This window comes from Mus caroli, unplaced genomic scaffold, assembly GCF_978045245.1.
Source record: "Mus caroli unplaced genomic scaffold, Mus_caroli_1 scaffold_3, whole genome shotgun sequence".
Lineage (NCBI taxonomy): Eukaryota > Metazoa > Chordata > Mammalia > Rodentia > Muridae > Mus > Mus caroli.
Genome location: NW_028227258.1, coordinates 140,732,729 through 140,759,843, shown reverse-complemented (window position 1 = coordinate 140,759,843; position 27,115 = coordinate 140,732,729). Strand labels below are relative to the sequence as shown.

Below are 27,115 nucleotides of genomic sequence, written 5' to 3'. Positions count from 1 at the left end.
GTCCCCTACATCGTTGTTTGGCAGGATCTGATCCAGAATCCTCCACCCTGAGTGAGACCCTGGATATCCAGGACTCCTTCGGTGAAGGTCGCTGTCGCTACGTCAAAACTGAAACCAAATCAGCAGCCGACCTGTCCCTCAGCTCCCACACGGATCTATCCCGAGATCGATGATTATCCGTGGAAGGAGCCACAGCCACCCCCTTACCCTTTACCTGTTCCTCAGCCTCTCTCTCCTCAGGTTCCCACGCCGGCAAAACCCATCCCTACCACTGAGGGGGGCGGCCCTCCAGGCCCGCATCGGGGACACTGAGCCGCAGGGGCCATAGTCCCGATGGAGTGGGCCCTCGGCCCGACTCTACCGTTGTCCTGCCACTCAGTGCCTATGTCGGGGGGCCCCCCTTCGGGTCAAAATGAGCTTGTTCCCTTGCAGTATTGGCCTTTCTCCTCAGCCGATCTCTACAACTGGAAGACTAACCATCCTTCCTTTTCAGAGAATCCTACAGGCCTGACCGGGCTCCTAGAGTCCCTTATGTTTTCTCATCAGCCCACCTGGGATGATTTCCAGCAGCTCTTACAGATCCTCTTCGCCACAGAAGAAAGAGAGAGGATCCTGTTGGAGGCCAGAAAGAATGTCCTGGGACCAGACGGGACCCCCACTAATCTCCCCATACTTGTAGACATGGCTTTTCCCTTGGCCCGCCCTGACTGGGATTTCAACACTGCAGAAGGAAGGGAGCATCTCACGGTCTACCGCCGGACTCTAATGGCAGGTATCAAGGGGGTCGCACGGTGATCCACCAATTTGGCCAAGGTAAGAGAGGTTCTTCAGGGTCCAGTGGAGCCGCCCTCCATTTTCTTAGAACGGCTGATGGAGGCTTATAGGAGATATACCCCATTTGATCCCTCCTTGGAGGGACAGCAAGCGGCTGTAGCTATGGCTTTCAATGGTCAGTCTGCCTCTGATATCAAGAAAAAGTTACAGAGATTGGAGGGTCTCCAAGATTATACTTTACAGGACTTAGTAAAGGAAGCTGAGAAAGTGTATCACAAGAGAGAAAGAATCGGCGTGATCGCCACCAGGAAAGAAACTTGACTAAGATTTTGGCCGCAGTAGTAGGTGAAGAAAAGTCAGAGAAAGGACAGTCAGGGTACCTGGGCAACAGGGCAAGAAGACCTCCAGGAGGACAGAGACTTCAACTTGAAAAAGATCAATGTGCTTACTGTAAAGAGAAGGGACATTGGGCCAGAGAATGCCCCAAAAAGAGACAGAGAGGACCTAAAGTGCTGGCACTTGAAGATTAGGGGAGTCGGGGCTCGGTCCCCCTCCCCGGGCCTAGGGTGACGCTCTCAGTGGAGGGGATTCCTGTTAATTTTTTAGTAGACACGGGAGCAGAACATTCAGTCTTGACCAAACCATTAGGACAATGAGGAAAAAAGAAAACAATGGTAATAGGAGCCACTGGTCACAAATTTTACTCTTGGACTACCAAGTGCACTCTAGAGGTTGGAAAAGGACAAGTAACTCACTCCTTCCTTGTTATTCCTGAGTGCCCAACCCCCCTACTCAGAAGGGATCTACTAACCAAATTAAAAGCTCAAGTTCAATTCACTGCCAAGGGACCCAGGTCACCTAGGAGGGCGCCCCAGTAGCTTGCTTGGTTTTGCACCTAGAAGAGGAGTACTGCCTCCATGAGCAGAATCCCAAGCAGTTACCAGCATCTGAATGGATGTCTGCTTTCTCTGGAGTTTGGGCTGAACAGGCAGGAATAGGATTAGCCAAACAGGTGCCACCGGTTTTGGTGGAGCTAAAGGCCAATGCCTCCCCCGTCTCGGTCAAACAGTATCCTATGAGTAGGGAGGCTAAAGAAGGCATCCAGCCGCATATCCAGAGACTGTTACAACAGGGGATTTTAGTGCCTTGCCAATCCCCTTGGAATACCCCTCTCCTGACTGTGCGCAAGCCCGGGACTAATGACTATCAACCTGTGCAAGACTTGAGAGAAGTTAATAAAAGGGTACAAGACATTCACCCTACAGTTCCCAATCCTTACAACCTATTAAGCTCCTTCCCGCCAGAGCAGACTTGGTACACTGTTCTAGACTTGAAAGATGCCCTTTTTCTGCCTTCAATTACACCCCAACAGCCAGCCACTATTCGCCTTTGAGTGGAGAGACCCAGAGGGAGGGCATACGGGCCAGCTGACCTGGACACAGTTGCCACAAGGGTTCAAAAATTCCCGTACCCTTTTTGATGAAGTGCTCCACTGTGACCTTGCGACTTCGCGACCTTGCGCCCTTCAGGGCACAGAACCCTCAGATTTCTCTCTTGCAGTATGTAGATGACTTACTGCTTGCAGCCTCAACCCAGGAACTATGCCTCTACGGGACCAAGAAACTCCTAAATGAACTGGATCAGTTGGGGTACCGGGTATCCCCTAAGAAATCTCAGCTATGCCACACCCAGGTGACCTACCTAGGATACACCCTCCAAAAAGGAAAGCAGTGGCTCAGTAAAGCTCAAAAGAAGACTGAGATGCAGATCCCAACCCCCACCACTCCGCGACAAGTATGTGAGTTTATGGGGATGGTGGGCTTTTGCACACTCTGAATACTGGGGTTTGCAACACTGGCAGCCCCTCTGTACCCACTCACTAAAAAAAAAGTCCCGTTCACCTGGACAGAGGAACACCAAAAAGCCTTTGACGGCATAAAGGCTGCTCTGCTTGCAGCCCCTGCTTTGGCCTTGCCAGATTTGACTAAGCCTTTCACCCTATACATTGATGAGCGGGCTAGAGTAGCCCACAGAGTCCTGACTCAGACTCTGAGGCCCTGGAAGCGGCTGGTGGCCTACCTGTCCAAAAAGCTAGACCCGGTCGCCAGTGGTTGGCCCTCTTGCCTGAAAGCCATTGCTGCAGTAGCCCTACTTGTCAAAGACGCTGACAAGCTTACTCTGGGTCAACATGTGACTGTAATTGCTCCCCATGCTTTGAAAAGTTTTGTGCGGCAGCCCCCTGACCGCTGGATGACAAACGCCCGGATGACACACTACCACAGCTTGTTGTTAAATGACCAGATAACTTTTGGTCCACCTGCTATCCTCAACCCTGCCACCCTGCTCCCCAAGGCAAATGACTCCACCCCAGTGCACCGATGATGCACTGACATCCTGGCCGAAGGGACTGGAACCAGAAAGGACCTGACTGATCAACCTTGGCCAGGTGTACCTAACTGGTACATGGACGGTAGCAGCTTTGTGGTAAAAGGAAAAAAAAAAAGAGCAGGAGCAGTGGTGGTGGACAGAAAGCAGGTAATTTGGGCCAGCAATTTACCAGAAGGAACTTCAGCACAGAAAGCAGAACTCTAGGTGTTGACCCAAGCACTTGAACTGGCAGAAGGTAAGGCCATCAATATCTACACTGATAGCTGATATGCCTTTGCCACAGCCCACATACATGGGGCCATCTACAGGCAGAGGGGGCTGCTCACATCAGCAGGGAAGGAAATTAAAAATAAGGAGGAAATCTTGACTCTCCTAGAGGCTATACATCTGCCCAAAAAGGTCGCTATTGTCCACTGTCCTGGGCACCAAAAGAGCAGTGACCCGGTAGCAAAAGGGAACCAGATGGCTGACTGGGCAGCAAAACAGGTGGCCCAGGGGGCAGTCACTCTGGCCGTTGAGGCCATTGATGAGCCCCACAGCACCCCGGAAGTTAGTTTTGAATATACACCAAAGACTATGACATAATTGAACACATGGGAGATCGAGGACTGGCTCGGGAATTCAGCTATCATGGTGTAGCAAAAACTAAAGGAGGAAAAATCATATTGCCCTACAAAGAAGGGAGAGCATATATAGAATGCATCCATCAGTTGACACATCTGGGAGCAAAGAAGTTATGTGACTTGATTCAATCTTCCAACTACTATGTGATCAAACTGCACTCCATCGCTGAGCAAGTTGCAAAAACTTGTAAGGCTTCTGCTCTGACCAATGTGGCACGCCCTTTCAATGAACCAGGGAAAAGACTGAGAGGTGACCGACCAGGCTTACTGGGAAATAGATTTCACTGAAATTAAGCCAGGGAAGTATGGTAACAAATATCTTCTAGTTTTTATAGACACCTTTTCAGGATGGTTAGAGGCTTTCCCTACTAAATCAGAAACAGCTCAGGTGGTAACTAAGAAAATTCTTGAAGAGATCCTGCCTTGATTTGGGATTCCCAAGGTAATCGGCTCAGACAACGGGCCTGCTTTTGTTGCCCAGGTAAGTCAGGAATTGGCCACACAACTGGGGACTAATTGGAAATTACTTTGTGCTTACAGGCCCCAGAACTCAGAACAGGTAGAAAGAATAAATAGAACCCTAAAAGAGACCCTTACTAAATTAGCTATTGAGACCGGCCATTGGGACTGGGTGACTCTCCTTCCCTTTGCACTTCTCAGGGTCTGAAACACTCCCGGACGTTTCGGCCTCACCCCCTATGAGATTCTGTATGGGGGACCGCTCCCCTTAACTGAGTTAGGTGGGATATTGGATCCCAACACTGACCTTTCCTCACCCTCTGCTCTGTTTACCCACTTAAAGGCCTTAGAAGTTGTCAGAACACAGATCTGGAACCAGATCAAAGAAACCTACACACCGGGGACCACAGCAGTGTCCCACATGTTCCAGGTCAGAGACTCAGTCTTGGTCAGACGACATCGCACTGGCATGCTTGAGCCCTGGTGGAAAGGACCTTATCTGGTACTGTTGACTAACCCCACGGCAGTGAAGGTAGACGGGATTGCTGCCTGTATCCACGCCTCCCATGTAAAGAAAGCACCAAACCAAGATGAGGGTGACTGGATGGTGGCAGCCACTGACAATCCTCTTAAGCTGCGCCTTCACTGCAGCCCCAACCTTGGGTAGTAATCCTCATGCTCCCATGACCCTGACATGGGAAGTCATCTCTCAAGCCAGAGATACCATATGGAGTACTTCAAAGGTAGCCCCCCTTATACATGGTGGCCCCCTCTGTTCCCTGAAATCTGTGCCTTGATTGCTGGATTAGACGCTTGGGATATCCCTGAAGAGTCACATGAAACGGTGCCCCAGGGTGAGGTAATCTACCAGAAGCGGTCATATAACCAGGGGGTAAGTTCCCAGGGGCAGTGCATTACAGATATACCAGGCTGTAGTAGTGAGTCTAAACAAAGAAGGTGCCTTCAGGAGCCCTTTTATGTCTGTCCCAGAGATGGGAAAAGTAAAAAAGAGGCTCGCCGGTGCAGGGGGAGCAGAGGGCTTCTTCAGTAGTCAGTGTGAATGTGAAACCACTGGTGCCACTTATTGGCACCCTTCCTCTAGCTGGGATCTTATTGTAGTGTCCAGACGATATAAGGGCCATGATTCTTTAAACATCACTTTTACTCAGAAAGGAAAAGAGGCAAAAGAAGATTGGATAAAGGGGAGGCAGTGGGGCCTAAGATTTTATGTGACAGGGATGGACCCTGGATTCACTTTTAAGGTTCGGCTGAAGATAGAAGTCCTCCAGCCCAGTCAGTGGGGCCTAACCCCGTCTTAGTTAAAAGGCCTCAGAGACCCCCTCCAAGACCTACCCTCCCTGGGCCTACTTTAGGTGGCTCTACTGATGCTTGCACTCCTTCCCTTGATCTAGCCCCAACCACTCCCTTGCCCCCAGACACCGAGAATCACCTGTTTAGCCTGGTACAGGGGGAATTCCTGGTCCTCAACCGTACTAATCCCAACATTACTCAGTCTTGCTGACTATGCTATGCCTCTAGTCCCCCCTATTATGAGGGAATCACCCAAGTCAGGACCTATAATAAAACTGCAGACCATTCTCAATGCCCTTGGGGGAAAAACAGAAAACTGACTCTGGCAGCTGTTTCAGGGAGCAGACTTTGCTTGGGTCAAGTGCCACATGGCAGACAGCACCTCTGTAATCAGACCCAACATATCCAGTTTTCCGACAGTGGTCAGTACCTAGTGCTGCCATTAGACACAGTGTGGGCTTGCAACACTGGTCTCACTCCCTGTGTATCTTCTTCTATTTTTAATACTTCTAACGATTACTGTATTCTAGTTCAACTTGTCCCTAGGTTCCTGTACCATGATGACAGCTCTTTTGTCGATGAATTCGACAATCGAGTCCGCCATAAGCGAGAACCTATTACCATGACTTTAGCGGTCCTCCTGGGTCTAGGGGTGGCAGCTGGGGTTGGCACAGGTACAACCGCCTTAGTTCAAATTCCTTGATACTTTGATGAATTGCCAACTTCCATGGACACTGATCTGGGGGCCATAGAGCAGTCCATAACTAAACTAGAAGAATCCTTGACCTCCCTGTCAGAGGTAGTACTGCAAAATAGGAAAGGGTTAGACCTCCTTTTCCTCAAAGAAGGAGGACTTTGTGCAGCCCTAAAAGAAGAGTGTTGCTTCTATGAAGACCATTCTGGAGTAATTAAAAATTCTGTCTAAACTCAGGGACCGATTAGACAAGCGCAGAAGTGAAAGAGAAAATAGACAGAGCTGGTTTGAAAATTGGATTAATAAGTCTCCTTGGTTTACCACCCTTGTTTCTACCCTTGCCGGTCCCCTAATCATTCTTTTGCTTTTGCTCACTTTTGGACCTTGCATTCTTAATAAGTTAGTGGCTTTTGTAAAAGACAGGGTTAATGCTGTACAGGTAATGGTGCTCCGACAACAGTACCAGACTTTGCTGAAAAAAGAAGAGGGGTTGCTCTAAGATTAGAGCTACTCACAAGAGTGGGGAAATGAAGAGTAAAAATATAAAACAATGACTGCCCTGAGAACATGGGCCCCGGCCCCCTGCCAGATGGCCTAATCACCCGGAACTTTTGAGAAAAACAACCGCAGAATGTTTCAATGTCCCAGGTGCCTTGAAGCAAATATCCGCCCCCAGACTTCCCCTATTTCCTCCCTGATCCTCCCCCTAGTTTGTGTTTTTTGCCTTTATAAGCCTGCTGAAAAATAGGGTCGAGTTCGAACTCCTCTACCCCTGTGTGGTGTATGAGTCTAGGTCCCAGCATGCTGGTTTGAGCTCTTGTCCCATCTTCTCGCTGTTAATAAACTTCCTCGTGTGATTACAGCAAGATCGGTCTCAGTGTCTCTCTGAGACACTATTTCCAAGACCTGAGTGAGGGTCTCTCTTCGGGGGTCCTTCAAACAGACAATGCGGAAATTTAAAAAAAATCATCAAATCCTACTACAAAAGCCTATACTCAACAAAACTGGAAAACCTGGATGTAATGGATCATTTTCTAGACAAAATACCAAGTACCAGAGTTAAATCAGGATCAGATAAACCAACTAAGCATTCCTATAACCCCCAAGAAAATATAAGCAGTCATTAAAGGTATCCCAAATAATAAAAGCTCACTATCCAGTGTTTTCTGTCATTTCAAATGAATTTGAGAATTGTTTTTTCTATTGATAAGAACAATTGATTTAGAATTTTGATGGGGATTACATTGAATCTGTAGGTTGCTTTTGGAAAGGCAGCCATTTTTACTATACCAAACCATGAGACTTTTTTACCCTGCCAGCATTTTTTACCCTGCAGCATTTTTACCCTGCCAAACCATGAGACTTTTCCATCTTCTGAGATCTTCAATTTCTTTCTTCAGAGACTTGAAATTCTTATCATACAGATATTTCACTCCCTTAGTTAGTGTCACACCAAGGTATTTTATATTATTTGTGACTATTGTGAAGGCTCTTGATTCCCTAATTTCTTTCTCAGCCTGCTTATCCTTTGTGTAGAGAAAGGCCATTGTTTTGTTTGAGTTAATTTTATATCCAGCTACTGCACTAAAGCTGTTTATCAGGTTTAGGAGTTCTCTGGTGGAATTTTTAGGGTCACTTATATATACTATCACATCATCTGCAAACAGTGATATTTTGACTTCTTCCTTTCCCATTGGTCTTCCCTTGATCTCCTTTTGTTGTCTAAATGCTCTGGCAAGGATTTCAAGTACTATATTGAATAGGTAGGGAGAAAGTGGGCAGCCTTGTCTAGTCCCTGATTTTAGTGGGATTGCTTCAAGTTTCTCTCCATTTACTTTGATGTTGGCTACTAGTTTGCTGTATATTGCTTTTATTATGTTTAGGTATGGGTCTTGAATTCGTGATCTTTCCAAGACTTTTATCAGGAAGGGGTGTTGGATTTTGTGAAATGATTCTCAGCATCTAACGAGATGATCACGTGGTTTTTGTCTTTGGGTTTGTTTATATAGTGGATTATTTTGATGGATTTGCGTATATTAAACCATCCCTGCATCCCTGGGATGAAGCCTAATTGATCATGATGGATGATCATTTTGATGTGCTCTTGGATTTGGTTTGCAAGAATTTATTTGAGTATTTTTGCATCAATGTACATAAGGTAAACTGGTCTGAAGTTCACTTTGTTTGTTAGTTCTTTGTGTGGTTTAGGTATCAGAGTAATTATGGCTTCATAGAATGAATTGGGTAGAGTACCTTCTGTTTCTATTTTGTGAAATAGTTTGAGGAGAATTGGAATTAGGTCTTCTTTGAAGGTCTGGTAGAACTCTGTACTAAACCCCGCTGGTCCTAGGCTTTTTTTTTTTTTTTTTTTTTTTTTTTAAGATGGGCGAGGGTGATTATTAATGAGTACTTCTCTTTCTTTAGGGGATATGGGGCTATTTAGATTGAAATCTGATCCTGATTTAACTTTGTTACCTGTCTAGGAAATTGTCCATTACATCCAGGTTTTCTAGTTTTATTGAGTATAGCTTTTTATAGTAGGATGCTTTGGATTTCCTCAGTGTCTCTTGTTCGGTCTCCCTTTTCATTTCTGATTTTCTTAATTAAAATACAGTCCCTCTACCCTCTAGTTAGTCTGGCTAAGGATTTGTCTACCTTGTTGATTTTCTCAAAAAAAAAAAAAAAAAAAAAGCTCCTGGTTAGATTGATTCTTTATATAGTTGTTTTGTTTCTACTTGATTGATTCTATCCCTGAATTTGATTCTTTCCTGAAGTCTACTCCTCTTTGGTGAATGTGCTTCCTTTGTTCTAGTTCTGTCAAACTGCTAGTGTGTGCTCTCTCTAGTTTCTTTTTGGTAGCACTCAGAGCTATGAGTTTCCATCTTAGGACAGATTTCATTGTGTTCCATAAGTTTGGGTATGTTGTGGCTTCATTTTCATTAATTTCTTTAATTTATTTCTTTATTTCTTCCTTGACCAAGTTATCATTGAGTAGAGTGTTGTTCAGCTTCCATGTCAACCTTGGCTTTCTATTATTTATGTTGTTATTGAAGATCAGCCTTAGTCCCTGGTGATCTGATAGGATGCATGGGATAATTTTAATATTTTTGTATCTGTTGAGGCCTGTTTTGTGACCAATTATATGGTCAATTTTAGAGAAGGTACCATGAGGTGCTTAGAAGAAGGTATATCCTTTTGTTTTAGGATAAAATGTTCTGTAGATATCTGTCAAATTCATCTTCTTTCATAACATCTGTTTGCTTCAATGTGTCTCTGTTTCGTTTCTGTTTCTAGGATTTGTCCATTGATGAGAGTGGGGTGTTAAAGTCTCCCACTATTATTATGTGTGGCGCAATGTGTGCTTTGAGCTTTACTAAAGTTTCTTTAATGAATGTGGATACTCTTGCATGTGGAGCATAGATATTCAGAATTGAGAGTTCTTCTTGGAAGATTTTACCTTTGATGAGTATGAAGTGACCCTCCTTGTCTTTTTTGATAATGTTGAGTTGGAAGTCGATTTTATTCAATATTAGAATAGCTACTCCAGCTTGTTTCTTCGGACCGTTTGCTTGGAAAATTGTTTTCCAGCCTTTTACTCTAAGGTAGTGTCTGTCTTTGTCCCTGAGGTGGTTTCCTGTATGCAGCAAAATGTTGGGTCCTGTTTATGTAGCCAGTCTGTTAGCCTATGTCTTTTTATTGGGGAATTGAGTCCATTGATATTAAGGAAAAGTAGTTGTTACTTCCTGTTATTTTTGTTGTTAGAGTTGAGATTCTGTTCTTGCAGCTATCTTCTTTTAGGTTTGTTGAAGAATTACTTTCTTACTTTTTCGAGGGCATCATTTCACTCCTTGTGTTGGAGTTTTCCCTTTATTATTCTTTGAAGTGCTAGATTCATGGAAAGATATTGTGTGAATTTGATTTTGTCATTGAATACTTTGGTTTCTCCATCTATGGTAATTGAGAGTTTTGCTGGGTGTAGTAGCCTGGGCTGGCATTTGTGTTCTCTTAGGGTCTGCATAACATCTGTCCAGGGTCTTCTGGCTCTCATAGTCTCTGGTGAAAAGTTTGGTATAATTCTAATAGGTCCTCCTTTATATGTTACTTGACCTTTTTCCCTTATGGCTTTTAATATTCTATCTTTATTTAGTGCATCTGTTGTTCTTATTATTATATATCAGGAGGAATTTCTTTTCTGGTCCAGTCTATTTGGAATTCTATAGGATTCTTGTATGTTCATGGTCTTCTCTTTCTTTAGTTAGGGAAGTTTTCTATAATTTTGTTGAAGATAGTTTTTGGCCCTTTAAGTTGATAATTTTCATCTCATCTATACCTATTTTCCTTGGGTTTGGTCTTCTCATTGTAGTTCCTGCATGTTTTGAGTTAGGATCTTTTTGCATTCTTCATTTTCATTGATTGTTTTGTCCATGTTTTCTATGGAATCTTCTGTACCTGAGATTCTCTCTCCATCTCTTGTATTCTGTTGCTCATGCTCACATCTATGGTTCCTGATTTCTTTCCTAGGATTTCTATCTCCAGAGTTGCCTCCCTGTGTGATTTCTTTCTTGTTTCTACTTCCATTGTTAGGTCCTGGATGGTTTTGTTCAATTCTTTCACCTGTTTTGTAGTCTTTTCCTGTAACTCTTTAAGGGATTTTTGTGTTTCCTCTTTAAGGGCTTCTAGCTGTTTGCCTATATTCTCCTGTATTTCTTTAAGGGATTTGTTTATTTCCTTCTTAAAATCCTCCATCATCATCATAAGGAGTGACTTTAGCTCCCTATCTTGCTTTTCTGGTGTGATGGTGTATCCAGGACTTACTTTGGTTCTGATGATGCCAAGTAAACTTGGTTTCTGTTGCTTCTGTTCTTATGCTTGCCTCCTGCCTTCTGATTATCTCGAGTGCTTGCTGCCCTCAATATATTTGATTGGAGCCTGTCCTTCCTATAACCCAGGTTGATTCAGGGCTCCTCCGAGTTTAGTTTTCTCTGTGATCCTGTGATTCAGGGATCCTGTAATCCTGAGATTCTGGTTGTGTCAGAGTTCTTGGCAGTCAAGCTTCTCTGAGACCCTGAGGTCCTGGTGTGACCAAGCTCCTAGTATCCTGGTATCCTGAATTCCTAAGATCCTGGGCATGTTACAGCATCTGGAAGTGGTGTCTCCTCTGGGTACTGTGGGGCTGTCTGGTGTGCTTGAAACCAAGGTATACCAACAGCGATCAGAAGGAACCTGAGCCGCTTGTCAGGCAGGGCTCCTGTGTCCTTGCTCCTGTTGTCACGGTTGGTTTGGAACAGATGTTTTGTTCCACTCACCAATGATCCTATGATCCTGAGCGTGCTAGGGCACCTGCAGCATTGAGAGTCCTCTGGGGACCTTGGGACAGTCCGCCAAATTTGTGCCTACCATAACAGCCTTTTTTATAATAGCCAGAAGCTGGAAAATAACTAGAATGTATACAGAAAATGTGATACATATACACAATAGAGTACTACACAGCCATTAAAAAAATAACTTCATGAAATTCACAGGCAAATGGATTGAACTAGATAATATCCTGAGTAAATAACATAGTGACAAATGATTACACATTGTATATACTCACTGATAAGTGGATATTAGGCAAAAAGTTCAGAATACCCATGTTATAATTCACAGACTATATGAAGCTCAAGACTAAGGAAGCCCAAAGTGTGGGTGCTTCAATCCTTCTTAGAAGGGGGAACAAAATACTCACAGGAAGTATAGGATGGGAGGAACTTGGAAGGACGAGAGGATGGGGAGGGGAAAGAGAGGCAGGATCAAGTATGAGAAGAGATAGGGATGCCAGGAAAGCAAGAGGCTCCCAGGACCCAATAGATATGAGATTATCTGAAATTCCCAACAAAGGCGAGGGTGAACCTGTAGAGACAATATCCAGAGGTTAGGCAATACCCCTAGTTGGAGGATGGGGCCACACACTCATCTCCAAATTTTTAACCCAGAATTGTTCCTGCTTAAAGGAAATATGGGGATAAAATGTGGAGTAGAGACTGAAGGAAAGGCAATTCAGAGAGTGCCCCCCTGGGGGGATCCATCCTAAATACAGACACCAAACTGAGACACTATTGCTGACACCAAGTATGTGATGACAGGAGCCTGATATAGCTGTCTCTGGAGCAGTTCTACCAGAGCATGACAAATACAGATTCAAATGCTGGCAGCCAACTATTGGTCTGAGCATGGGGACCCCAATGGGGAAGTTAGGGAATGGACTGATGCGGCTGAAGGAGTTTTCATGGCTCCAGTTGCATATGTAGCAGAGGATGCCCTTATCTGGCATCAATGTCCTGTGAAGGCTTGAAGCCCCAGTTTAGGGGAATACCAAGATGGAGAGGTGGGAGTGTGGGTGGGAGAGCATCCTCATGGAAGCAGGGGAAGGGGGGATAAGATAGGGATTTTGTGGAGGGGTAACCAGGAAAGGGGATAACATTTGATATGTAAATAAATAAAATTTCAAATTTAAGAAAAAGAAAGCTGATGAAGCACAAATAGGGTCATTGTGATCTTTAGCTACTTCCTGCTGAGTTTGGGGCAACATGTCTCTGGGAAATCTACAAAAATAGGGATGGAAATGTCGATCCAGTCTTAAGAGATCTGGCTGTTTTCTTGCTGTCCAGGGTCAGTGGAACCATCTGTGTGTAGGAAGGAGCAGGTCCAAATGAAGCATTTGTGAGAATAGGTTGGAGAATAGGTGGGTTGTTTCTCTTGAATTGTCCTAGATGTAGATTTTGAGCAAATGTCTGAACTTGGCAAGATGCTGAAACACACACACACACACACACACACACACACACATATATATATATATATATGTATATATATATATATATATATATATATATATATATATATATATATATATATAAGAGATAGAGAATAAAACATTTGGGAGAAATATTTTCTTAGGTGTTGTCTTAGTCAGGGTTTCTATTCCTGCACAAACATCATGACCAAGAAGCAGTTGGGTAGGAAAGGGTTTATTCAGCTTACACTTCCATATTGCTGTTCATCACCAAGGAAGTCAGGACTGCTGGAACTCAAGCAGGTCAGGAAGCAGGAGCTGATGCAGAGGCCATGGAGGGATCTTCTTTACTGGCTTGGCTCCCCGTAGCTTGTGGCACTACCCACAAGGGGACCTCCCCACTTGATCACTAGTTGAGAAAATGCCTTGCAGCTGGATCTCATAGAGGAATTTCTCCAACTGAAGATCCTTTCTTTGTGAAAACTCCAGCCTGTGTCAAGTTGACACAAAACTAGTCAGTACAGGTGTACATTTGGAACCCTTCATTCTTGTTATTGGGGTGAGGGGAGTCCCAAGTCCCAGGGAAGAGGAGAGGCTCACCCTCTAGAATAGGAAACAGGTAGAAACTGTGGCTACTGATTGGCAGCTGTACTTATCCAGATGGAATCTGTTTGCTAGATCAGAGGTAGATCTGAGTAGGTATATATTTAGAAGGCAATTAAAGTAAACTCAAAAATTTGATGACCTTGTGAATATGATAGTCAATCATACAAATTCAGTGTGAGAAGCACCTTAAGTCTATTGATAAAAGGCAACCAAAGGAATCTTGTATTTGTAAGTGTGATAGCTGATACCATATATTTAGCATGAGAAACACTTTAAGTCTATAGTTAGAAGATAACCTAAAGAGACAACATTTGAACTTATGATTATAAAATTTGGATTGTACAGTAGAATGTTTTATTAACTCTAGGCTAACTTGTAAGAATTCTATTGATTAATGAATGTTAGGACAGTTATATAAAAAGGGGAGAAAATATGAACCATTTAGTCACTGGAAATTGAGTTTAGATAAGAAAATAAAAAGTTGCATCTGTGAGAGGTTACATCTGAACTTATATATCTTTTATTTTGAAACTTGTGAGCAAGGCAAACCTGTCTTTCTTTTTGATAAGAGATCTGGTAATCTCAGCTAGTTAAAGAATTGACTCATGAGCTAATATGGTAGTATATTAACTTGGGGTAAGAAGCTAGGCCTCTGTTTTCTAGCTGTCAAGCTACAGTTAGCTTAGCTGTCGATGTAATCTGGAAAGAATAAATTATAACCTAGATGTTATATATTAATTAAAATGACTGAGGTTGGTCTATAGTCTACTACCTAAACAGTTTCTAGGTCCCTGTGGTCTCCATCACAACTTGAAAGAGGTAGTCTAGCCATCAGGCCCAAAATATGAGAAGTTTTTCCTGTGGAGTAGGAATGTGGGAGAAATAGCTTACAGTGTCTTAGGCAATGAGACATTAAATTTTCTGTGTTTCCTCTGTTTCTCCACAGTTTAGGCCACACCCTGGCAGTGCAGCAAGGCAATGGAGTAGTATTTCTCAGTGGTTATCATACCACAATCTAGGCAGTCTTGAAACTGTGCCCATATCTTCTCAGAGACCTTGGAGGGGAGGAGGATTTACTGTTAGAATTTGAAACTCTCCACTCATCCAAGTAAGCTTTTTTTTTTTTTTTTTTTTTTTTTTGGTTTTTCGAGACAGGGTTTCTCTGTATAGTCCTGGCTGTCCTGGAACTCACTTTGTAGACCAGTCTGGCCTCGAACTCAGAAATCCACCTGCCTCTGCCTCCCAAGTGCTGGGATTAAAGGCGTGCGCCACCACGCCCGGCTCCAAGTAAGCTTTAATGTTACATTTAGCAGATTTCTAACAAGATTGAGAGCCAGTATCTATTAAGTGTATCTGAGTTAGACAATCTGTGGTTATTTATTTGTTCTAGAATGTATCTAGTAAATAAAGAGAATATATTTTAAGTTAATAGCAGTGATGACACTTGCAAAAACAAGGCTAAACTTACTTTTAAGGCAGTAATCTTTAACCTTTTTGCTGTTGTAAATGTTTAAATCGATATTAAGATTATTATTTAACTAAGGCAGGATACAAATCAAATGAAAACCTTATCTTAATTGACGTGTCTTTGGAGACCTTAAGTCGTGGTGTTCTAATGTGAGGAGGCAGTGAGTTGGGAACTGCCTATAACAAAGATGGCAGATAGTCACGAGACTGTCTTGAACCAAGGTGGTGCTAAAGCTACAGCTAACCATGAGACCACCCTTAGCTAAGATGGCGCTGAAGTGATAGCTCTACCTCTGGAGGAAAGTCACATGTTAAATCTTAGAATGCAAAGGCAGAAGTGTTGTTATGTATCAGCAAAGACAAAGAGACCAGTTTTGTCTGGCAAACAGGAGATCTCTCCCTGTCACAACAGGCAACCTCTGACACTGTGCAGAATGGCAGGTCTGAATTGAGCACAGTTCTAAAGCTGCCTGTTTGGGCAAGCAGCTGGCAATTGTGGTGGTGGCAGCAGTGGCGTTCAGGAGCTGCAGGAGGCTGGAGGTGTGTTTGGTGTCTCGACTCAGTGCCAGGCAGTGGAGAGAGGGCTAACAAGAGGTGGCAGTAGCAAAGTAGCAAAGTAGGGCCGGTGAGAGAGTGAGAGAGAAGGGGGCGGGGTAGAGAGAGGAAGAGGAGGGGCAAAGAGCAGAGGGTGGGGAAATAAGGCAGTTCAGTGCCCGCCATTATGCAGCTATTTAGAGTTATAGCTCATGGGTATTGGGCCCCAATTTAGCCTGTGAATTCGGAAGCCTTTAAGGCTGGGAGGCATCCTGGTAGGGAACCTAGAAGTAGCAGCAAAGCCTTTTCCTTTTAGGTGGGAGTAGAAGTTATAAATATTATTCCTACCTGCATCCTGAGGATAAATTAATTACTAGAAACAGTGGCAACACAGGCCAGATCATCAGGTCTTCATGTGATGAAGTTGGGGCTGAACTTTTGTGGCATTGAGAGAACGGTGCACCTAGACTTAAGATTTCCCAGTAGCAATAAATAAACTGCCTCAAGGAGAGAGAAAAATCTCACCCAGGGGAAAAGATCCTAAAATGAGGAGTCAGCTAGAAGGCCAGTCATAACTGTGAATACCTCCATCCTCAAGGACACCAGAGAGTGGCTGAGAGCCCAAAAGCCCTCCTTGCAACCAGGGGCCCATGCTGAAGCATCAGCCTCTCCCCCTGAGGGACCATCCGTAGGATGGGTATAGTGTAGAATGGGGCATGGGAAGGGGAATAGAGAAAAGAGTAGAGACAGAGAAAGAGAGAGGGGGGAGTGAGAGGGAGGAGGGGGAGGGGGAAGAAAAAGGGAAGGGGAAGGGGAAGGGGAAGGGGAAGGGGAAGGGGAAGGGGAAGGGGAAGGGGAAGGGGAAGGGGGAAGGGGGAAGGGGGAAGGGGAAGGGGAAGGGGAAGGGGAAGGGGAAGGGGAAGGGGAAGGGGAAGGGGAAGGGGAAGGGGAAGGGGAAGGGGAAGGGGAAGGGGAAGGGGAAAGGGGAAGAAGCAGGCAGCCAGGAACATGAGGGGGAAGAGGAGAGAAGGAGAAATGGGTCAGGGAAAGAAGAGAGTCAGAGCGAGAGAAAGGTCACAGAGCAAAAGCAGGGGGCATACAGCCCTTTTTATAGCATGCCAGGCCTACCTAACTCTTTGATGAAGCCTAGAATGAATGCCCGCACTGTGGCTTAGAGGCACCTTTAGAAAATAACAGTTTTCTAAGTTTATTTTATAACAAATATCTAATGAAGTAATCTTTTGTTTTGTTGCCAGTGTGGGTGATTCTCTTTAAAGTCCAATAGAAGTAATTAGAGTATTTAGAAAATATATTGAAAACAAAACATAAAGCTGGAAGTTTAGCTTGATATACCTAGCACATGTGAAGCTCGATGTTCAAATTTCTGCAAAGAAAAGTAGAATTAAATAAAAAATGTACAAATTTATATGACATCAATGTGTCATGATTGGTATAATATTTTCTCCCAGATTTTGAGTTTTTATGATTTTTCTGTAATTTTTGAAAGGTGGATTTCCATTGATCTAATGGTGATAAGCAACGAGCTGCAGTTGTCTAGCAACATGTTTATCTGTTCTGTGTCTTCAACCACTAACTACCATGCAGATTATCAAGATTTGGTGATATTCTTAAAGGCAGCATTTCTAAAGACACTAGAAAATTTATGAAATGTTCTCCTGTTTCCCACTGAGCCTTGTTGAGATCAGCTGCATGAGGTTATGAGGTTGCTAGAAACAGAAGCAGGAAGAAAGAGGCAAGGACTGAGGGGCAGTGGAGGGAGGCACATTTCCACGCTATACCACTGGAGTCAAGATCAGTTACATTTTCATATCATTTTTAATGGTTGCTCAAGCTCCTAGAATGCACCCACACAAAAGGCTTCAGTTAATGTGTATGTATTTTGAGCACTCCCCTCTTTCAATCCTCTAGTTTTATTTCCTTCCTTCAGATAAGATGAATGCAGCATGACTCAGGTCATAGCTCAGTGCTGACGCATGGCTTCCAGATAGAACTGCCAGCCAGGAGAAGCCGCTCCTGTAAAGATCAAATCAGGCAGCTCTGGGTTGATGTGAGGTCAGCCAGAGCCAGCTTTGACATCTGATAGGACCTTGTGATCAATCAGGCCTTTCTTCACTCTTCTTTGCTTTCTGTATGACAGTGGCCCTAACAAACAGTTGGGATACATCATGAGGGACAGATGAATTAGACTGTGAAAGGAGACCAGTGTGAATATTATGAAAGAATCAGTAAAAGAGAAGCCCCTGCCTTTCTAACCTTACTCTGTTCAAATGGTGGGAAATCTAAATCTCAGGCCTGCCAAGACTACTTTAATCTGCTTCTTAACATTTTATACATCCTGTACATTAAACTATAAACTTAGCATATTCTCAGTGTCATAAGAAGACATTTTAGCCAGCCTGTGCTCTGTTTACTTCTGTTTGTAAGTACAGTGTGTGCTCTCTTTGAGTCTTTGTGTGCTTGCCATCTGAGAGACACATACATACTGTGGAAACCTGGCAGCGAGGAATCAGGGCTGTTAATGCAAGCACATACTGACCCCAGGCCCATGCAGGGCTTCAGCAATTCCAAGTCCCATCATCAAAAAAGTCATGAAAACCAAATGGCCCTGAGAATCCTGTGCCAGACTCCATCAGTGAGTGGTATTGAGCCATGCCGAGGACCAAAGGTGGACTGCCAAGCACAATATTATGTATGCCTTTTATGTAAGTAACATAGCAGTCACCTCAGTGATTTCTAGGGATACCATAGCTCTATTCACCCCTCCACTACTCTCTCTATCTTACCTGTTCCCCTCTCAACCTCATTAACAGTTCTCATGCTCCCATAAACACATTCTCTGAGGTTTTCCTGGGGAAGATTGTACAATGGGACTGAGCTGCTTCTGTTTCACCAATTCATATTGAGAGGAGAAAACTGGGATAGAGAGCGACTAGAAGAGGGGCTGTAGTGCCTCTCCAGTCTCCCACTGGGAGCCTTCTCCTCAGATGCTAAGGGCTTTAATTATTGGCTAGTGACCTAGAAAGTGACATGACTTCTGAACTGAGATTTGTCGGCATGGGTTCCATTATCACAGAGAGATGGAATTTCAATCACCTTTGCCTTCTGTTTGTCATGGCCAATCAGAGTAAACCATATACAGATTTTTGTTGTTAGTGGATGACGAGATGTTTTTTTCTTTGAGACCAAGTCTTGCTGTGCAACACTGGTTGGCAGGTAGTTGTATAAGATATCCCAGAATTCATAGTAGTTCTCCAGTCACAGGCTACCAAGTGTTGAAACTGCACAACTTCAACAATATTAATTTATATTAAATAACATCCAATTTTCTTCTAATTGGTGTTTCAGCAGTATGCTTGAACTTCAAAGAAAATAGACACATAAAAAGTAAAACAAAATTTCCACCTGACAATTCCGATTAATTACTAAAATAATCTCAAGGAATTTGTTGATTGAGTCATCTCACTCAATAGGAAGTGTGCAAAGTTTCACTTTGAAAATAATTGAACATTTAAATTATTCAGATGTGCTATCACAATTTGTGTGTGTCTGTCTGTGTATGTGTATACATGTGCATGCTAATGTGTTTTTTAAAGATGAACATGTGTACACGTGTATGTGTATGTCTATGGACATCAGAGGTTGGTTCCCAGTGTCTTCTTCAGTCTCTCTATATATCTTGCTTTTTATAGTAGGGTCTCTCACTGAAAGTAGCTCACTAATTTGGCTAAATTGACTCCTGTCTCGGCCTCCCCAGTGCTAGGATTACAAGTGCTCAACTCTGTTCTCTAGTTTTAACATGACTAGTTTGGATTGAACTCAGGTCGTCATGCTTTTTCAGAAACTATTCTACTTACACCCAAGACGTTTATAGTATATGATTTGGGTCACTTATGGTGTTACATTCACAAATAAAATAAGTCTTGAGGGGCATAGAGCCTACCTGAATGCCAACTGAATTAATTCAGTGGCTGTTCTATCACAGTAACAGAATGCCCATAGCAAATGTGGGCTTTCCATGTACTGTTTTCAGGTCTGTATAACAGGATTTGAGAGAAAATCATGGGGGGTACCCAAAAGAAACTTTCCAGAGAGAATCACAATAGATCTGAGGGTCCCGTGGATGAACAAAATCATTTGTCATGTGTGTTGGTGTGTAATTAATACAAATTTTGTCCTGATTTTTGACCCCAAAATCTCAGAACTTTGTGAGAACATAGAGAATATTTACAGAAAAGCATTTTTCCTGAATAATTTTATATGAAAATGTGGCACAAATCTTCGAAACAATAATTCTTTCTAGGAAGCTTCAAGAAGTTTTTCGCATAATCAAGAGACTCTACACAATACACATATGTTGGTGTCCGTGTAATTCCATCCCGCTTCTGCCCACTCTCAAACAGTTGCAGTTCCCCTGTGTCTCACACACATCAATAATGAATGAAGAGAATTGGCAGTTGAGAGAAATGCAATTGGAAGAGAAACGAAATATGCTTGCTCATATTTTCTTCCCAATTAATTGTTCTTCCTGTGTATGTAAGAGGTGGGTAGGGGTGCACACTTACACTTGCATGTGCAAAGTTTCTGTTTGTGCATGTGCTCAAACATGTTTGTGCAGAACAGAAAAACAAATCTCCTGGGATTGTGTCTGAAAATCTGTTCTCATTCTCTGTCTCTCTGTCTCTGTTTCAGCCTCTGCCTCTGCCTCTTTTTCTGTCTCTCTGTCTCTCTGTCTCTCTGTCTCTCTGTCTCTCTGTCTCCCTGTATCTCTCTCTCTACCTCTGCCTCTGCTTCTCTCATTGGTCTCTCAGTTGCCTGTAGCTTGTCAACTAGGCTAGTTGGCCAGCAAAACCAAAGCTTTTTGTTTGCCTCTATATTGCCAGTGCTGAGATTATAAACATATACTATTATGCTAAAGATCAAAGCCATCCTTACATGGTCTATCTTCTGAGCTATCTTACTAGATATAGTGTTCATTTCAGATGTAAGACTGAAAAATAAGAGGAAGAAAAGAATCTGGAAATTATGTGAAAAAAGCCTTCAGATGCCAACCAGTGAAAGAAGATAAACTTGCTCATCACAGTTTTACTGAATGTATAGCCTGTGTATGAGAAAAATTATTTTAATAATTATGTAATGTGTTTTCCAAAGTTATGATTAAAAACTATGCAGATTTTTAAAAGAAAGAAATATAAAGGATTTATTCTGAAGAAATTAATTGTAAAATTAAGAAAGTGATGAAAAAAATCAATATTGTTAAAATGTTAAACTGAAATCCTACTTCAAAATCATGTTAGTGCCAATTAGCTTTTAAAAAGTTGTTTTTGCCAGGCATGGTGGCAAATCTGTAAACCCAGCACACAGGAGCCAGGAGGATTGCCAGCAATTCATGGCCAGACTAAGCGACATAGTAAGTTATAGTCTATCTTGGGCTTTAGAATAAAAGCCCTGCACCCTTCTCCCACGCCACCCCACCCCCCAAAAAAGAAAAGAGATGGAAGTTAAATGAAGTGGTTTGGGAGAGGACTAGATATCAGTCTGGTGGCACTGAGCTAATTTTACCTCTAATTTCATCAATCAGCAATTAGGATACTGAATCATGAGGCCTGTGAGTTTCAGAACAGACTGTTTCAAACCAATAACAAAAACAAAAGACTATCTTATTGTTAAAATAGAACCAAAACCCTTGTTAAAATCTGAGATTTTGCTGCATTTTAAACTCTTAACGCCTCCTAAAAATAGCTGACTCGGTGACAGGTGTCAGGATGACCCAGGATCTGTGAGGCATTCCCTAAGTGCTCCAAGCACATGATGGATTCTCACATGGCCAGCCTCTGTCCTTGACATGGTTGTCTTGTATACAGGCATCACCCAGGAGTTTCCATTCCATTCAGCCAAATGTCTCAATCAATTCTCTGATTTTTCCTTTGTGATGGCCAGGTGCTCCTGATCCTGACAATCAAAGCAAACAGCTAGTTCAAGCATCGCCTGCCCGAATTTGGAACAGCATTTAAGGTCAGTTCCAGCTGCCACTTTTCAAGGGCATAGGCAGCAGCCCACTGGATTCTCCAGCTCATTCCTGTGGAGCAGATCCTTGACTAGAGGAGAGAAGGCTTAGGTCTTCACTGTCATGACTGTGCTCACATTTCAGACCCATAGTGGAGGTTACTTGGCTAGAGGCACTAGGTTAGATATTCACCCACAATAATAAAATATTCCAGCCTACCACTTACTAAGTGCAACACTAGGAAAGCCCCTTTAAAGTTGGTATTACAGTGGTCTAAGGTAATCACACACAACAGTGATCAGTACTTGGCACAGGGTAAAGCAGGATAGAAAACTACATAAGAACCCACCAATCTAGCATGGGCCTTACGGACATCACTTTGAATCATTCTGAGGTCATACAAGGACAAAAACACACTCCTTTTAGCTACCCTTCCTTCTGCACGCCTCTCTTTTTCCTCTTCCTTCTCTCTCTCTCTCTCTCTCTCTCTCTCTCTCTCTCTCTCTCTCTCTCTCAATTTCTTTCATCATTCTGAGAAAGGGTCATGTGTAACCCAGGTCAACCTCAAACTCACTATGTAGCCAAAGATGACATTGAACTCCTGATCTTAACATCTCTTCCCAAGCTAGAAAGGCAAATGGATACCACTGTGCCTGGTTTGTGCAGTTATGAAGATCAAATATACCACTAGGCAATGGCTCTACCATCTGAGCAATAGCTTCAGCCTTTTCAACAGTGATACATAGTATCATGTTACAACTAAAAGAACAGAAAGGCTAAAGCTCCAGGAAGCAAGTAGAGATGTAAGAGAACAAACTGGAAAATAAAAGCTCTTTGGGGGATGATGAACTCATTGGAAATGTCATCTTACTGAACAGATGAGAAGTGTTTCCTCAGAGAACATTGCATAATAGCAATTGGAATATTATAGTATAGTTTTTCCTCTAAAGCACTACTGTATTTTTTAACCTTTTCTGCATGAATTATTTTCTCATCCTTTAAAGGCTGAAAACAGCGGAAGTTGGCTATATCACCTTAGCTTAGTTGTTTGAGATCTTGTTCCCTCATGAGCTATAATCAAGGTTTGGCTGGGCTGCAGTTATTTTAAGCATTGGATCGGGAAGGACTTGCTCTATTGCTTATTCTCAAAGTTTTTAACAGGCTTCTGAAAACCAGATTTCAAGCTTTCTCCCATGGGCCTGACATTGCCTTATGGTTTGGCAGATGACTTCCCCCAGGGTACATCATTCAAGAGGTACTGAGAAAGAACTTCCCTCACAGACAGAAATCTCATGTAATCAGGCATCAAAATTAGCATCTGTTACTAGATAGATGAAGAATGTCCCCCCAAAACTACCATACTAGAACACTTAGTCCTCAGATAATGGTGATGATTGGTGGAGCTTTGAAATCCTAGAATTGTGGGGATTGCCTAGTGTAAGTAGGACTATAGAGGATAGTCCTTGATGTTCATTGCTTGGCCCCACTTCCTATCGTTCCCCACTACTTGATACATACAGATATGGACAGGCATAGTAGCATAGTTCTTTTTTTTTTTTTTAAGATTTATTTATTTATTATATGTAAGTACACTGTAGCTGTCTTTCAGACACTCCAGAAGAGGGCGCCAGATCTCGTTACAGATGGTTGTGAGCCACCATGTGGTTGCTGGGATTTGAACTCTGGACCTTCGGAAGAGCAGTCGGGTGCTCTTACCCACTGAGCCATCTCACCAGCCCAGTAGCATAGTTCTTAATGTAGCTTTCTATTATTCCAAATTCTCTGCCCTTCCACCATGATGGACTATACTCTCAATCCAAGAGCCAGAATAAAATTTACTTTCCTTTACTTGCTTCTTGTCAGATGTTTAGCCATAGTGAAGAGAAATGTAATAGAATACCCTGTCATCTGCCACATTCTATCTGTTAGATGTGAGGCAATAGACTCAGTTTATACAAAAGAAAGGAATCCTGAAAGGATATGAATTTGAGGAAGAGGGGATCACTGGGGTCCATAGTAGAGGCTGCCCATCATATTCCTCTTCTAGCCACAACAAATTAAATTACTCTCAATTCTAAAATCTACTCGCTGTGCTCAGGACTACTAAACTCTCCCCCATCACATTATCAACTTACAATCCAAAAATCTCTTTAACTGAGATGGATCAAGTATGAATTGTGAGCTTATCTGTTGATGCTGGTTTGTTCAGATTTTATTAAAGTTTCCATCCTGTTTTGGTGTCCTGAGAGATGTTTTTCTACCACTTCAAGAAGAAAAAAATCTCAAAGTCAACTTCCTGGTCCTCTGGTTCTAACAATCTTTCCAGCCCTCTTCTACAATGTTTTACAAACTTTCCTCCAAGAGCAAATGTTTCAGTTTGGAGAAAATCAATATACAACAGCTAACAAAGATGCTGCTCATCAACAATCAGGAATTACTTAAGCACAATCTATTGGCCTTTACAAGGACTATGAAACAAAAGATGGAAAATTACACATTTGTCTGGCAACATAAAGTTGTGAGATGAGGATAAAATAAACACTTTTTAAAGTCTTATTTTTTTTAAAGATAGGAGTGAATATACCAGGGTTATCATTTGTAATTCTGTAATCTAGCCATGCAAAAGTCAAAGGGTCATGCTTAGGTCCAATGGTGGCCTCTGGACTCTTGTTTTCACTATCTTGATAATCTTTGCATTCTTTTCTTTCTTTCTTTCTTTCTTTCTTTCTTTCTTTCTTTCTTTCTTTCTTTCTTTCTTTCTTCCTTTCTTCCTTCCTTCCTTCCTTCCTTCCTTCCTTCCTTCCTTCCTTCCTTCCTTCCTTTCCTTCTGTTCTAAATGCAAGTATTCGAATTCCTAGAAGCTGAAGCTCTAGCCTCATTTTAAACCTCTACCTAAGTGATTAAACCACTGTTGAATGGCTTGCTTTGGAGTGATTTTAGCTAAATCTTTAAGTTCATTAGGCATATTTTTTGTTTTACTTTCTGTGCCACAACAAAAATGTGGCTCAATTTCTGCTGTGACCTTCTGTTTCTTATAAGATTTCTCTCCTGCTGTCTTCCATACCAGCTTCCTCATAGTTCAAAATTCCATGAAAAATGGGTTGAAAGAACTTCAATCATTCACCAGAATGTTTCTCCTTCTACTGTTCCCATCTTCCATATACTGCCCAGTTCCAAAGAAGCGTGTGTATGACCTCAGAGACAAGCTGGCCTTCACTTTCCTGACTAGTCCCATAATAATAACCATATAAATAACCATTATTGCTTCTTAATCTGGTAGGAGAGGTACAACAGGAACTGTTTATAGGTCTCAGGTCAGCCTTAAAGTTTTGTATAGAATATCTATACCACCTGTTGGCCCTCTCTTACCTGCCTGAAGATACAATGGGACCAGCTGATCTCATCCACCATGATGGACTGTATTCTTTCAAACTTTATGACAAAAGCATCAAGGTAATCTAGTCAGGTACAAGTGTCACTTCAACAAGAAGAAGTGACTAATACACATGTAGTTTTATAACCATCCCTTACAAACTTCTTCTCTCTAACTAATAGCAAATGGTAAGTAGCAGGCATTTGTTAGGCAAAAAATGAGCAAGACTGATAAGATAGCTGGGTAGGTAAGGGTGAGCCAATGTGCATCCCTGAACACACATGTTAGAAAGAAAGAATGAATTCCTGAAATTAAATTGTTCCCCTAACCTTACCCCTTGGCACTCTGAAACACACACACACACATACACACACACACACACACACAAAGTGGGGAAGGGAGAGAGTGAGAGTGACAGAGAAATGTAAAATAACATTGTTATGATGAAAATAATCAGATATTTCTTAATTTCCTGAAATGGACTCCTTATTTTCAGAAGATCGACAATAAGCATACTGTATAAATAATTAAACAAATTGGTACAGAGAAAATAAAAAGTATTATGAAAAAGTGCTAAAAAGTGTCTTTGGTGCTCTCAGGTCACCCTTTTTTTTTTTTATTGAGAAAATGACATTTATACAGAGATTCAATGCCTTGGATATATTAATCATGAAAAGGAGATAGAAAAATGATATGTCATTGAATTAATGAATAAATAAAACCAAGACAAATGAAACAGAAAGAAATGGGCTGTAACGAAGCTCCTGGAAGTAAGCACACACTGTTCCTGCACCTGTTGAGACGCTCACTTTCTCACAGACAAGTCAGACCTAGGACATAGTTTTTGTTTGTCACAGTTAGGAAATTTTAGCTGCAAACCCTGACCAACTTGGAAATCAAAAATATTACCATAATGTGAGATTGGGACAAAGGAAAGAAGGCCAAACACGTGAGCTCAGGGCTACTTGCATAGTCAAGATCTTGAGAACTGTGCGGGGCATAGCTGTCAAACAATCTCTGATGTGCTTAGTCTCTGTCATCCTCGCACTGAAAATTCACAAGAAGTCTCATTTTTCAGGTGTCCCTGAAATGTGACAAGAGTGGTTAGTTTTTCTTTCAAAGCAAAAGTATGTATTATTAAGACAGGGAACACACAATGATTGATGTACACTAAGCATGGTGGCAGGCCTGTAATCCATCACTCAGGAGACTTCATGACAGAGGCCAGTCTGAGCTACATAGCCACCCTTGTCCACATACACTGAAAGATCAGTCGATGATGACCATTTCTTTCAAGATACTCTGTGCTGGTTGATAGTCAGCTACATGTAAATGATTGATAAAAGTGCTCTTTGGAATATATGTATGCCAAGAGTAGTGCTGGCTTAAAGACAAAGAAAAGTGTGAGATTTTGGTTCTGTCCCAAAGATGAGAGCCATTTTCTATACCTACCTTGCTTCCAGCTTCATCTAGTAATGAATATGACATTGGAATCACTGAAGTGAAAGGAAAAGAAGCTAAACAAGATGCTTAGAAGTGGCTGACTCTTGTAGACATGAACACAGGCCATCAATTGTCCCTCTCAAATCCTACCAGAAGCCCAAAGCCTCATAAATAGGGTAAATATTCAGACTTTGGCTTGGATGAATGCACACAAGGGTTTGATTTCTCAGTTTATCCACAACAATTTCTTCCTGCTATGGCTCTAACATTTATCCTAATGTATATTTAAAAATATTAATTCACAGGATGAGTCTTTTCTTTCTTACATAAAACGTCTTTGAGTATGTGATATTTTCACATAAAGGAGCTATTTTCAGCATTTAAAAATTGCTTTTCTTTCCTGCTGGAAAAAAAAAGGGGGGGGGGAATTTACTTATTACCTGGTAGTGTCAGACACTTTGACTTAAAAAGAAATTTCCTTCAAGTAGTATAGAGAAAATGAGAAGAAGAAGAAGAAACACATGTCTTCCTCCTCTTTTAATGATTTACAAACAGCACAAGGCAGCCCATTTGTTGCTGAGAAGGCTAATAGTTGTACAGATGACTTCAGGGTCCTCTACTCTTGCAACCTCATCCTTGCTAT

At 42.3% G+C, this 27,115-nt stretch overlaps 2 pseudogenes; both read left to right on the top strand.

Annotated features, from left to right (window-relative positions):
- The first annotated feature begins 333 nt into the window (after positions 1-333).
- Positions 334-4,212, top strand: LOC110291048 (uncharacterized; annotated as a pseudogene).
- Positions 4,213-5,236: 1,024 nt separating this feature from the next.
- LOC147005671 (endogenous murine leukemia virus Env polyprotein from Emv-2 locus pseudogene) lies at positions 5,237-6,748 on the top strand (annotated as a pseudogene).
- The last annotated feature ends 20,367 nt before the right edge of the window (positions 6,749-27,115 follow it).